The 12,449-nt window shown below is 41.7% G+C and overlaps 1 long non-coding RNA gene and 1 other non-coding gene across 2 annotated transcripts; both read left to right on the top strand.

Annotated features, from left to right (window-relative positions):
• Positions 1-9,389: 9,389 nt before the first annotated feature.
• On the top strand, positions 9,390-12,232 carry LOC120660072. Its single transcript, XR_005669334.1, has 2 exons — positions 9,390-9,952; positions 11,138-12,232. It is a non-coding gene; the product is annotated as an uncharacterized LOC120660072 (long non-coding RNA).
• On the top strand, positions 10,223-10,304 carry LOC120663155. Its single transcript, XR_005670378.1, has one exon. It is a non-coding gene; the product is annotated as a small nucleolar RNA Z199 (small nucleolar RNA).
• Positions 12,233-12,449: the final 217 nt, after the last annotated feature.

Below are 12,449 nucleotides of genomic sequence, written 5' to 3'. Positions count from 1 at the left end.
CAATGGTCAAGGCAGCCGATCATATGAAAGGCCACGTCATGAACCCTATCGGCGTGAGCGCACTCCTGTGCACGATCGGCTAGGGAAAAAGGTATCGGTGCATGATCGACGGGGGGGGGGGGGGCAGATTCATGCTACGTGATCCTGCTGGAAGAAGAGTACCCGCACATGATCGGCTGGAGCAGATGGCCGATGATAGAGTGCAAGATGATTAGCCGATGCGAAGAGATCCAGAACGTGAGCCTGATCACACGAATCAATCTCAATGGTGTCCCGGAGGTTTGACCAGGTCTCAGAAGCGACGTGTTCAGAGGTTACGCTAGCTAGAGATCATAGAGGAAGAGCAAGAACAGACTCTAAACAGGAAAGGAGTCAAATCACAAGTCTGGCGTGTCAATGCTAAGGCCGATGGTGAATCAGCTAGTAACAGTTCCACACCGATCCAAGCAGTCGGTTCTTCAGAAAGTTCCTAATGGATGAGTTCCTAGAAGAAGAAGGGAAGTTGGGGCATGGATTTACGTCGGCCGATTTACTAGAGGAAATTGATATCGGAGATGGTGATAGACCGAGGCCGACGTTTATTAGTGCCAACTTGGATCCCGAATACAAGCAGGAACTGAAAAGTTTATTAAGAGAGTACAAAGATTGCTTTGCTTGGGAATATTATGAGATGCCTGGCTTGGATAGATCTATTGTGGAACATCGTTTGCCTATAAAACCGGGATATCGGCCTTATCAACAAGGAGCGAGGCGATGTAATCCTAAGATTTTGCCAGATATAAAGTCCGAGATTACATAGTTAATTGAAGCTAATTTTATTTGGCAGTGTCATTATGCTAAATGGATTTCTAATGTGGTTCCTGTTTACAAGAAAAATGGCAAGTTGCGGGTATGCATTGATTTCAGGGATCTCAACAAGGCTACGCCAATGGATGGTTACCCCATGCCGATAGCTGATATGTTGGTAGATGCTGCTGCTGGGCACAAGGTGATCAGTTTTATGGATGGTAATGCTGGGTACAACAAAATCTTTATGGCGGAAGAAGACATCCACAAAACTGCGTTCAGATGTCCGGGACATCTCGGTTTATTCGAGTGGGTAGTCATGATCTTCGGACTAACAAATGTAGGCGCTACGTACCAGAGAGCCATGAATTATATCTTTCATGAACTCATCGTCAAAATTGTGGAGATATACATTGATGACGTGGTTGTGAAGTCAAAGGGGCACCAAGAACATTTGGCCGATCTGCGTAGAGCTTTGGAATGCACCAGAAGGCATGGTTTAAAGATGAATCCTAACAAGTGCGCTTTTGGTGTATCAGCTGGCCAATTCTTGCATTTTATGGTACATGAGCGAGGGATTGAAATTAGTCAGAAGACTATATCAGCCATCGACAAAGTTGAAGCCCCTACGACGAAGGTTGAACTTCAGTCATTGATCGGCAAGATTAATTTTATTCGAAGATTTATATCTAATCTGTCGGGAAAAATTCAGCCGTTCAGTTCTTTACTGAAGTTGAAGGCCGATCAGGAATTTGTATGGAGAGAGGAACACCAGAAGGCATTGGATGAAATCAAACATTATCTGGTAAATCCTTCGGTGTTGGTTCCTCCCCAAAAGTACAAGCCGTTTAAATTGTATTTATCGGCTGATGAGTGTGCTATCGGATCAGCATTTATTCAAGAATTTGAAGGAAAAGAAAGAGCTATTTATTTTGTGAGCAGAAGGCTGCTGGATACTGAAATCAGGTATTCTCCTGTGGAGAGATTGTGTCTTTGCTTATACTTCTCCTGTACCAAGCTTAGACATTATTTATTGTCGGTTGAATGTGTTGTTGTGAGCAAAGATGATGTTATTAGATATATGCTCTCATTGCCGATTTTAAAAGGGAGAATAGGGAAGTGGATTTTGGCATTATCAGAATTTGATTTGGGATATGAATCGGCTAAAGCAGTTAAGAGTCAAGCCGTAGCCGATTTTGTTGTGCAACATTGTGGACCAGAGCTAAGCATGGTAGATCTTGTTCTTTGGACTTTATTTTTTGATGGATCTTCGTGTGGGAACGGTTCTGGAATTGGTGTGGTGCTGATTTCCCCTCGGGGGGCAAATTTTGAGTTCTCATTTCCGATTGAAGCCTTTGGGACCAATAATCAAGCTGAGTATCGTGCTATTCCCAAGGGGATTTAATTACTTCGACAAATCAAAGCCGATGCCATTGAGATTTTTGGAGATTCTATGCTGGTGATCAATCAGTTAGTTGGGGAGTATGAATGCAAAAATGATATTTTACAATTATATCATGAAGAATGTCTCCGGCTGCTGAAAGAATTCAAGAAGGTAACCATCGAGCATGTTCCCAAATTTTATAACAGTGATGCAAATCGGCTGGCTCAGCATGCTTCAGGATATCGGCCGATGGAAGAAATAATGGCCTTAGAGTTAACAGCCGATGATTGGAGAAAAGATATTATTGATTATCTGAAAGATTCATCCAAGAAAGTGAACAGAAAAATCAGATTCCAAGCAATCAAGTATGTATTGTTGGAGGAAGATTTATATTATCGGACAATTGATGTGGTTTTGCTCAAATGTATTGATAAAGAAAAAGCAAAGGTGTTAATGGGTGAAATTCACGGAGGTGTCTGTGGATCCCATCAATCGGCCTATAAGATGAAATGGGTGATCAGGAGGAATGGATATTTTTGGCTGACGATACTGGAAGATTGCTTCACATATTACAGAGGTTGCCAAGAATGTCAGAAGTTTGGTAGCGTGCAAAGAGTTCCTGCGTCAGCCATGAATCCCACAATCAAGCTGTGGCCATTTAGAGGATGGGGAATTGATTTGATCGGCCAGATATATCCTCTATCCAGTAAAAATCATAAGTTTATCTTGGTGGCCACTGATTATTTCACCAAGTGGGTTGAAGCAATTCCTCTGAAAAATGTTACATCGAAAGAGATGATTGAATTCGTCAAAGAACATATTATCTATCGGTTTGGTATTCCACATACCATTACGACCAATCAGGGTACTATGTTTACGTCAGATGAATTTGAGGAATTTGCTACTGGAATGGGAATTAAATTGCTGAATTCTTCTCCATATTATGCCCAAGCTAACGGTCAGGCAGAAGCATCTAATAAAGGGGTCATCAAATTGATCAAGAGGAAGATTGATGAATATCCTAGAAAGTGGCATACTGTGCTTCATGAAGCTTTATGGGCATACAGAATGGCTTGTCATGGTGCTACAAAGTTGTTTCCATATCATTTGGTATACAGACATGAAGCTGTTCTCCCATGGGAGTTGAAACTTGATTCACGGCGTGTCACGTTTCAGAATCAATTGACGGCCGATGAATATTCTGCTCTGATGAAAGATGAATTAGAGGATTTGGCTGGCCATCGGCTGAAGGCTCTTATAAATGTTGAGGCGAATAAAGCCAGAGTTAGCTGATGGTATGATAAAAAGGTAAAAGCTAAAACCTTTGAGCAAGAGAAATTGGTTTGGAAGTTGATACTGCCGATAGGAACAAAGAGTTCAAAATTCGGCAAATGGTCGCCAACGTGGGAGGGACCATTCAGAGTAAACAGATGCGTTCCTAGCAATGCTTATATTTTAGAGACACTCGAAGGGGAAGAGTATTCTAGAGCCCTTAACGAAAAATATTTGAAGAAGTATTACCCTAGCGTTTGGGTGGATGGATAGCCGATTAATTGAGTTATCAGTTGAATTGTTATGGCTGACACGATATGTGTTGCCCTTAGTGCAAAAAATTCACACAATCCAAGCTGCTCAGATTCAGGTCAGGGTTGGTTTTTTGCGTTATCAAGTGAGAAGTTGCAATGGAAATCGACAAGAAAGGGGAAATACTTCGTTAATAATATCATTTACAAAAAGGCCGATCAGATGATCTGGCCGATACAGCAAAAGTTGTTTCTAGGAAGATGCTACTCCTAGAAATCTAATCATCGGCAAAGACATTGCCGATGACCGCCTCTATGCTGACATCTTCGGAGATGGTGGCGGCTGCCATCTCCATGTCGTCGGTGAGCTCCTCGAAGGCCCACCAGTCTTTGCTGCCCAGCGGGAAGTGGACCGGTTCGATTTGCAGGAAGTCGTGGCCAGACTCAAGCTGAGCTGTGGCGAGGGCTACAGCGGCGCCGCGTCGGACTCCATGTCCGGGAACCTCCCAGACGCGGTTGGGGATGTCCTCTAAGCGGGCGGCGACGGTGTTGCCGCGAGCGTTCACCGATCCGGTCGCGGGGCGGCTGTGGCATGGAGGGCTTGGATCTGCGACTCCAGAACTGAAGTGAAGGGTCAGAAAAGAGATTGGTGAAGCAAGGGAAAACAATGCTTTAGGAGGAGTGACTTACAGGCGACCCTGGAGTCGGCGGCTGTAAGTTGAGCCGGGACAATGGCCCGGTCGGCTTGTGCCGCCTCCAATTCGGAGGCGAGACACTGAGATATGATGGTCTCCTAGGAGTAATTCTCCCGAGCTTCGTCCTTCTCGCGAAGGAGCTGACGAATAAACTCTTTGGTGCTCTCGGGAACACCAAGAAAGATGGGTCCCTCCGAGTTGGAGGAACCAGAAGAAGCATCGTCACTGCACAGAAAAGAGGCAGAGAAATTAGAGATCGAATGTTGAACAAAAACGTGGCACTCCGATGATGGGAGAACAGGGCTTACTCCACGCGGCGGCGGATCGCTGGCGGAATATCAGAGGGGCCCTCATCGGTGCGCTTGGATCCCGCCATTGCTACAGGAAGACCTAGGGTTTTTGCTGAAGGAAGAAGGAAGAAAGTGCTATAGCTAATGGAGACTTGTTGCTGATGCAGAGCCAAGGGGTAATATTTATTGCCCAGTCTGGGTAAGTGAAAAGACAGAAGGTGAATTGGCGCATTGGGTTTGCGCTGATGGAAGGCGAAAGGCCAGGGGCAAAGAAGAGTTTTACCTAGTTGTATGGGGTATGCCGTGTGCACGGGGTACGGGGAATGGCTTTGAATGCTGGTTGGAGTAATTTCGGAACAAAATAAATTATTCCGAAACTGGGGTCATGTGTTGACATCGTTTTTTGACACGTGTCAAGGAAGGTGATTTTTGTGAAGGGAAGGTGGCCGATTTGGAAGAAACCAAAAGATGCACAGGGTTGGAATCGGCCGGTGGAGTCCGTCCGATGGTCCAGAGGAATATGTTTTGAAGATGCTGATCCGCTAGCTCTGGTATCCGGCCGATGGAGAGTTGCCGATGAAGTCAAGGAAGGCGGAGAGGATCCGGACTCTACGAGAATCTTGATGATTCGGTTGTAGTATTTAGAGTAGTTTATCTTTAGTTAGTCTTTTCTTTTAAGTCAAGTAATGTTTGCCGTGATTGGCTAGGATTTGATAGCGCTAGGCTATATATATCAGTTGTATGGGACCGGAAAAACTTGATATACATCCAATACAACAAACTTTACAATTCCTTTGCACTTTTTTGGCGACTTCGCCTTTTCTTTTCTTTTTTCGACGAGTTCTTTCAAGTTGATAAAGAACGCCTCACATTCGAGCGACTTGATTTGCTGGTGAGTTTTCGTTTTACCGAGTATATTTGAGCTTTAGCTACCGGGCGCATCGCTGTTACTTCGTTCAAATCTATTTAAAAGTTATCGAGTTTATCTAGGCTTTGACTTCCGGGCGCATCGCTGTCGTCTCGTCTAGATTTATTCACCAATTATCGATACCGGCTAGATTTGTAGGTTTTCCTATGCTTTTTGGCAATTATCACATCTAAAAACATACTAGATGGGCTTTAGGTTTTGGAGTAATACTTTTGTTATCTCAAGAGCTGGTTTTGATCTATTTTTAGCTCACATCATCTGAGTTACACATTCGTAGCTTAGATCTTGTCATACATACGCAATCGGCTGTTCAAAGCCGGTTTTGTCGTTTAGTGCATCGGCTGATCCTGCCGATGCGCTCTTTTACTATGTGCTTGCATTTAATATCTTTTTGTCCTCTATAGTATCGGCAAAGCTTGCCGATACGCCCATCTGAGAGATATTCGGAATCCCAGCCGATACGCTCTCGAATTTGACTTTGTTTTCTCCCTTGTCAATTTCAGGTCAAATTGACTGGCACGCTTGGTTTACTTTCCGTGACTCGGCGAACACTTGCCCTCGGATTCTAGTGTGTTGATTTTTGCATCAATAGAGTCTTTTACCTGTGTGCCATTATTAAAGATTGAAATGACCTACATGCCATCCAAATTAGAAAGTTACTCTGTACCCTTCTTCGAAATTTCCTTAACCTGTGTGCCACTTCTGTTAGTTTTCCAGTGCTTCCAACAGGTTGTAAAAAGACTCTTTTACCCAGTGGTGGAGCCAAAAAAATATTATAGGTGGGGCAACTTAAAGCGAGTGACTAATCCAAATATAAAAACACACCCATTCACACTGCATTAGCGTGTTCATCGCAATCTTACAAATTTCAAGCGAAGTTTTAGGATGTTACCTCAAATTTGAAGAATAAATTTATAGTTCTTGCACCAATACGCTATCAAAAATTTATAGTAATAATGAAGTCATATGCCTCAAATGACGATGAATGTTGTAAGAATACACATAACACTAGGCACTAGCAAAGCACTAAGGAACTCCAAATCATCTAGGCCCTTGCCGGCTCTGCCCCACGGCCGGGTGTGCAAACTGTAGCCATCGTCATCACTTGGACTGCTGGCTACTACGGCGAAGAGGAAGACGAGGGGCATTGGGTTCTGGAGTCTGAAGATCAAAGCAAGTAATAGTAGTAATGGGCTTTGGCATCCGGTGGATATTTTGTGCTGGGTTGTGCTGGCTCATGGATACAAATCTAGCCCACTTGCAACTTTGCCTTCTTCTTGCTTGTTTCATCTCCATCTCGCACCTGTAGGCAGCCATGAAGGCTTGACGGAGGACGGCGAAGGACCGGGGTGGCTCAAAAAATATCACTACAAGAAATGTGGTGATCTATGACGAAAATTTTATGACATTTTAATGGAGCATCACAATTGCATACAATCTATGACGAATTTGAAGGTATGGACCCTAGGCCCAGAAATTTATGACATTTTATTGAATTCGTCATAATTGAGCCCACAAAATATGACGTTTTTACATTAATGTCATAGAAATCGTCATAGTTATTTATGTTTTAATATTGATGTGTAATATTGATGCTATATTTTGCAAGCTACTTTCATGGCGTGCCTTAATTAGTTATTTAAAAAATAGAAAACTAAACTTTTTGTAGAACAAGTGGTAATTTTAATTCACTAATGTTATAGAAACTACCATAATTCACACAATTTCATGGTGATATAAAAATATGTTATAGAAAACAAGGGCCGAGCTCTTTTTCACTTGTGTGTGGGCCGATCCCTCTCTCCTCTTGTTGTCATGCGCCAATTGTGTGTGGGCCGATCCCTCTCTCCCCTTGTTGTCTTGCGCCAAAAGCCCAGACGCAGGGGGAAAATGCGCCAGCGGAGGGGAAAAAAACAAACTCAAAGGGGAGAGCCAGGAGGAAAAAAAACAAACTCAAAGGAGAAAAAACTCCACCTATATATATATTCTCACAAAAAAATATTGTTGATCCGCTTCCTGCCGCATGTGCCAGCGATTAAAAGAAAAAATGGCCACAAACACCCGCCGTACATGCGCTTGTGGTAAAAGGGGGGAAAAGCAGTCCAGGAAATAATAAAAAAAAGAATTGCAGCCTCCCACCTGCGCTTGTGGTAAAAGAAAAAAATGGTATGGATGACATAGGCATCGAACGTAACAACACCTTGTGTATTGAAGAGATAGGAGCCTAACCAGCTCCACCAGACAACTTCATCTGTGTTGTGTCATAGTATTAAATTTTTTATAGACAAAAACACATGCCGCAAAAAAGCTACAATAAAGAAAGCAAATTATTTCTATTGGCATTTGGGGAAAAAAAAACTTAACCGTGACGCTCAAAAAGGGGAGGAAAAAAGCTACAATAAACAAAGCAAATTATTTCTATTGGTATTTGGAAAAAAAACTTAACCGTGATGCTCAAAAAGGGGGGAACAAAAAGGAAAACACGTACCAAGCTGGAGTCGAACCAAGACAGCAAATCTGAAGGAGCAAAGGATTAACCATTGAGTTACTACTTCGTTTGGTTGAAGTCAAAGCGTTAAAATATCTTTTATACACGGTGGAGCTAAATTTGGAAAAAAAAAGAGAGGTGTTTTGAATGGCGGGGATTCGAACCCGGGTCATCGGTACACAAGACATCGACGCCATACCACTGCGCCAATCACCAATTTGTGTTCATGGAGGATAATAAAATATTTATATATTATTATTTACACGTGGCCCTGCAATCAAGAACACATGTGCGATTCATCTTTTTCTTTTTAATCCGGAATTAAATTTTGTTGTTGGTATTTCTCCCTCATAATAACTCCAAATTTGATGATTCTTGTTTCTGAATTTTTCTAAAATCAAGAAATTTCATCTATGGCATATTTTTTGTATGTAAATTATTATTTATCATAACTTTTCTATATAGCAAGTTTTCTTCTAACCAAGTACAAAATAGAAAATAACATTTTGGCATAGCAATGACCAATGTAACTTCATATTTTCTAACAATATGGGGAAAATGAGGTTGTGTCCGGGTTCAAGGTGCATATGAGTTCAAAAATATTATGAGGTATTCAAAACTCAAAGTTTAGCTTGAGTTATAAGAAACTAGATGAGGCATGTATCATTTTGTGAACAATATATGGTCTCACTTTACTAATACTATACAAGTTTTTTTATCGTGAGCTTATGGACCAAAAACATGTTACTATGTTAATTTGTAGATTTTTTTTACCAAATTTAGATATTATTGTAATTATTATGCGGTAATTTGGAGAAAGAAGTTTGATTTGTCCATAGAATACAATTGAATTTTTCATATATCTCGAGGAAATTGACTAAACTGTAACATATGAGACTAAATATAGTTTTTGTAGGTTTTTTTAATCCTATGAGATGCACATGTAATTCAATTTGGAATTAATTTCGATAACCATGTAGAAATTCATTTAACTTATAGAAAATAGTAAATAAGTTCTAACAAATTTGAAACTTCTGCAACACAATTTATCTCTAGGCTGTTACACATTAAAAATAAATTTGTATATATAACATAATTATTTTTATAGTTTACTTCACAGTGGTCCATAAAATAAAAAAGAAAAATTAGAACGTTAAACGGGCCAAGAAACACAGACAGACCTGTTTTTCACTAAGGCCCAACTTCTCTTAGCCATCCATCTTCGATCCAACGCCTGAGCTGCATCAATCATCCAATAAATATCCCCTGCTCCACTTCCAAACCCTACTCGCTTCTCCTCGCCCTCCCACATCTCACCTCAGACGCGCCGCCGCTCTTCTCGCATCAGATGCGCCGCCGCCCTCCTCGCCTCTCCCTGTCCCGTCCCCAACTGGCACTTCTCCGGCCTCCACACCTACCCCTCTCTTTCTCCTCAGATCTGCGCGCTGCTCCCTCTCGCTCGTCCAGGGCCGCGGCCACCGTCTCACTTGACCTCGTCGCCGCTGCGCAGGTGCTTGGACCCAGCTCGAGCACTCCTTCCTGCGGGCGGCGGTGCGTGGATCTAGAGGAGGCGCGGCCCCAGGTGAAGTGCACGGATCAAGAGCAGGCGGTGCTTCTTTCTCTCCTGCTCGGAGCGGATCGAGTCCGCGGGGTTCTTCCTCGGCAATTCAAGCTCGACTTCCAGCTGCGTGGGCTTCCCCCACCTACGATGGCGTGGTTGTCGCGGGCTCGGCGGCGGCTTCTTCCTCCCCAATGTCACATCTCCTCCACTCCGTCCATGGCTTCTTCCCCTACCTCCAGAAGACCACCTGCTCCTTGTGCGATACGCCGCTGGCCGCATTCGCAAGTGCAAGATCCGGTCTCTCTCTCTCTCATCCGTTCTCTCTCTCATCCGTTCTCTCTCTGCTAGATCTACCTCGTTTTCTATTTCTCTCTGCGTGTTGCTGGATTTTCCCTGATTATTCACTGGTTTTGTGTTTCAAACCCAATTTATTCAGGCACTTTCTCTGATTCACTCCTTTGGAAATGTTCCTAGCAATTAGTAGTTAAGCCATTGGATTATATGCCTGTTTCATTGTACGAGTTTCCAATGCATCTAAATACCCTTCTTGTCTGCTTCGACTGTCGAGGGTCAAGTGATGAGTATAAACTGCAATAATATCATGGGAGTAATACTCTTACGATACTTCTTTATTACTAATTTGTTTACTACTAAGCCGAAGCCTTGCAATTTGTTTACTACTTGTTTAATACTAATTGTACAGTAGGAAACGATATTTTTTGCGTGTGGAGGTAGAAATTTCAGCCTTTACTTGTGTTATTCGTGAAGCCTCACTTGGGAAGTTTGGGATTGTTTCGATCAGTTGGTTCCTATGACCGGCATAAACCTGGTATTTGTGTATAGTTATATGTTTCTTGCTGTTGTGAACAAGTTAGTTTGGAACAAAATTGGCTGGTGTGGCTACTAGATTTGATCAGTCTACTAGAGTTATAAAAGGAAAACTGATGCTTGCTTCTAGAGTTTGGATCATGAGTTCTGGGATATTTCGGCATACTAGCCCCTGCACATATGAATATAGTTTACCACTGTTTCTGTACCATGAAATCGAGTAGTAAAAAAGCTTTGGGTACAACTTCAAAGAGGGACAATACTATATCTTATGTACAAATTTGTTTCGATCCCATAACTGAATATTTGGACATGTATTATCCTAGTATTCAGCATTGTTATTCTTGACAAGTCTTACATGTTTGGGGAAGCATATGCACCTTGACTGATATTAAAGCGCAATAGATCCCCCCTGAACTATTTATTCACATATTTGTAAACCTTTGATAAATACAATTGCTTTTGTCTTATATTTTCATTTCCTTGCAGAAGTTGGTCTGAGCATTATAAACATAGATAGGACTCATGCTACCATTGCAGTTTCTTTTGACAACCAAATAGCGTTTCAGTTTCTTTTGACTCTCCTAGTATTATGGTTATCATCAGTAGAAAATTTCCCATATTTACAATATGGAAACAGAGTTTATCCTGCAGATGGAGCAAAGGTTGTGCAGGAGCAAGTGATGAGAATGGCTGGTCATCACACAGGGAAGAAAGATAATTTGATTTCTAATTGATTGTTGTTTATGTGAAGTGAGGCTAGTACTCGCACTGCAATATTGTTTTCATGAGCTTTTTTGTTTATTTATTTTATCCTAATGTGGTCTAGTATAAACTAAAATTTTGCTGAGATAAATTGGCAATAAGCAAATATTTCTTTGCACAGTTTTTTATTGCATTAGCACGCAGCAATTTTGATTTGGTAAATAAAGTCAACTGGTGCTCGATGATTGTCCTGATAAGCTGTAGCTATCCTGTGCAGTGTATTGTTTGTGACCTACAAACTGATAAGAGACTTTGAGTCTGTCATACATCAAGATAAGTTTCTGATCCCTTATAATAACAGTCATACCATGTTTGTAATAAGAAATCATTAATTGTAGCTATCTATCCTTAAACTTTGCTATACCAATTTTTTAGAACTTCGGATTAGAGGTGTTCTCAACTGCTATTTTGCTAGACTGAAAGTACTAGTGCTAGGAGGACCAGTTAGATATCTATCTGAAAATAGAGTTCTTGCTAGATGGATGCACTGCCTGATGAGGTATTATATACATGTGCTGTACTGCAGATTTTGTACTCTACTAATCTGTAGAGAACATGGATAGATATAGAAATGTAAGATCTGAATATGCAAGACCTTAGTATCCTCATAATACCATATGAAATTTATCATGTACATGTGCATCTGAACTTTATAATATATATGTGCAGGTACAACATGGTTGTGGATGTGAATGAGATGGCCGTCAAGCATACATGCAGATTTCTGCTAGGTCAGAGATGAAAAAGCAAATTGTGTTGGAGGCGCAGCTTGAGCATTTGCTGTGTCAAAATGGACCGAGCAAAGCGTCATGGTGGTATGTTAGCTTTTGGTGGAACTAAGCTTTTGCAGGAACCAAACTTGTGTTTGTAATTCTACTGAAACCTATCTTTTTTTTGTTTCTGATGCTACAATGGACGGCAAGTGATACTAGATGAAAAAAAATGTATGTGATATGTTGATTTAATGCGATGCTGAATGGAACATTTTTGTGCTGGGATTTTTGTTTCGATAAATGGGTGGAAAAATGGGATGAATTGGTGGGCCAAATTATTATTTGGGCTGTATATAGTGTTGATTTTGGTTAGCTTGAAATTAATGGTGGGCTGAGAAATATTTGGCCCAAGTCTGTTGACCAGGCTGAATTGGGCCCATTCACAAATGGGCCGTGGTGCTGATGTCACCCGCCACGTCAGCAACCAT

The sequence above is a fragment of the Panicum virgatum genome, chromosome 2N (assembly GCF_016808335.1).
Source record: "Panicum virgatum strain AP13 chromosome 2N, P.virgatum_v5, whole genome shotgun sequence".
In the NCBI taxonomy this organism is placed as follows: domain Eukaryota; kingdom Viridiplantae; phylum Streptophyta; class Magnoliopsida; order Poales; family Poaceae; genus Panicum; species Panicum virgatum.
Note: the sequence above shows the minus strand (reverse complement) of the source record. Positions and strands in the feature narration are given on the sequence as shown.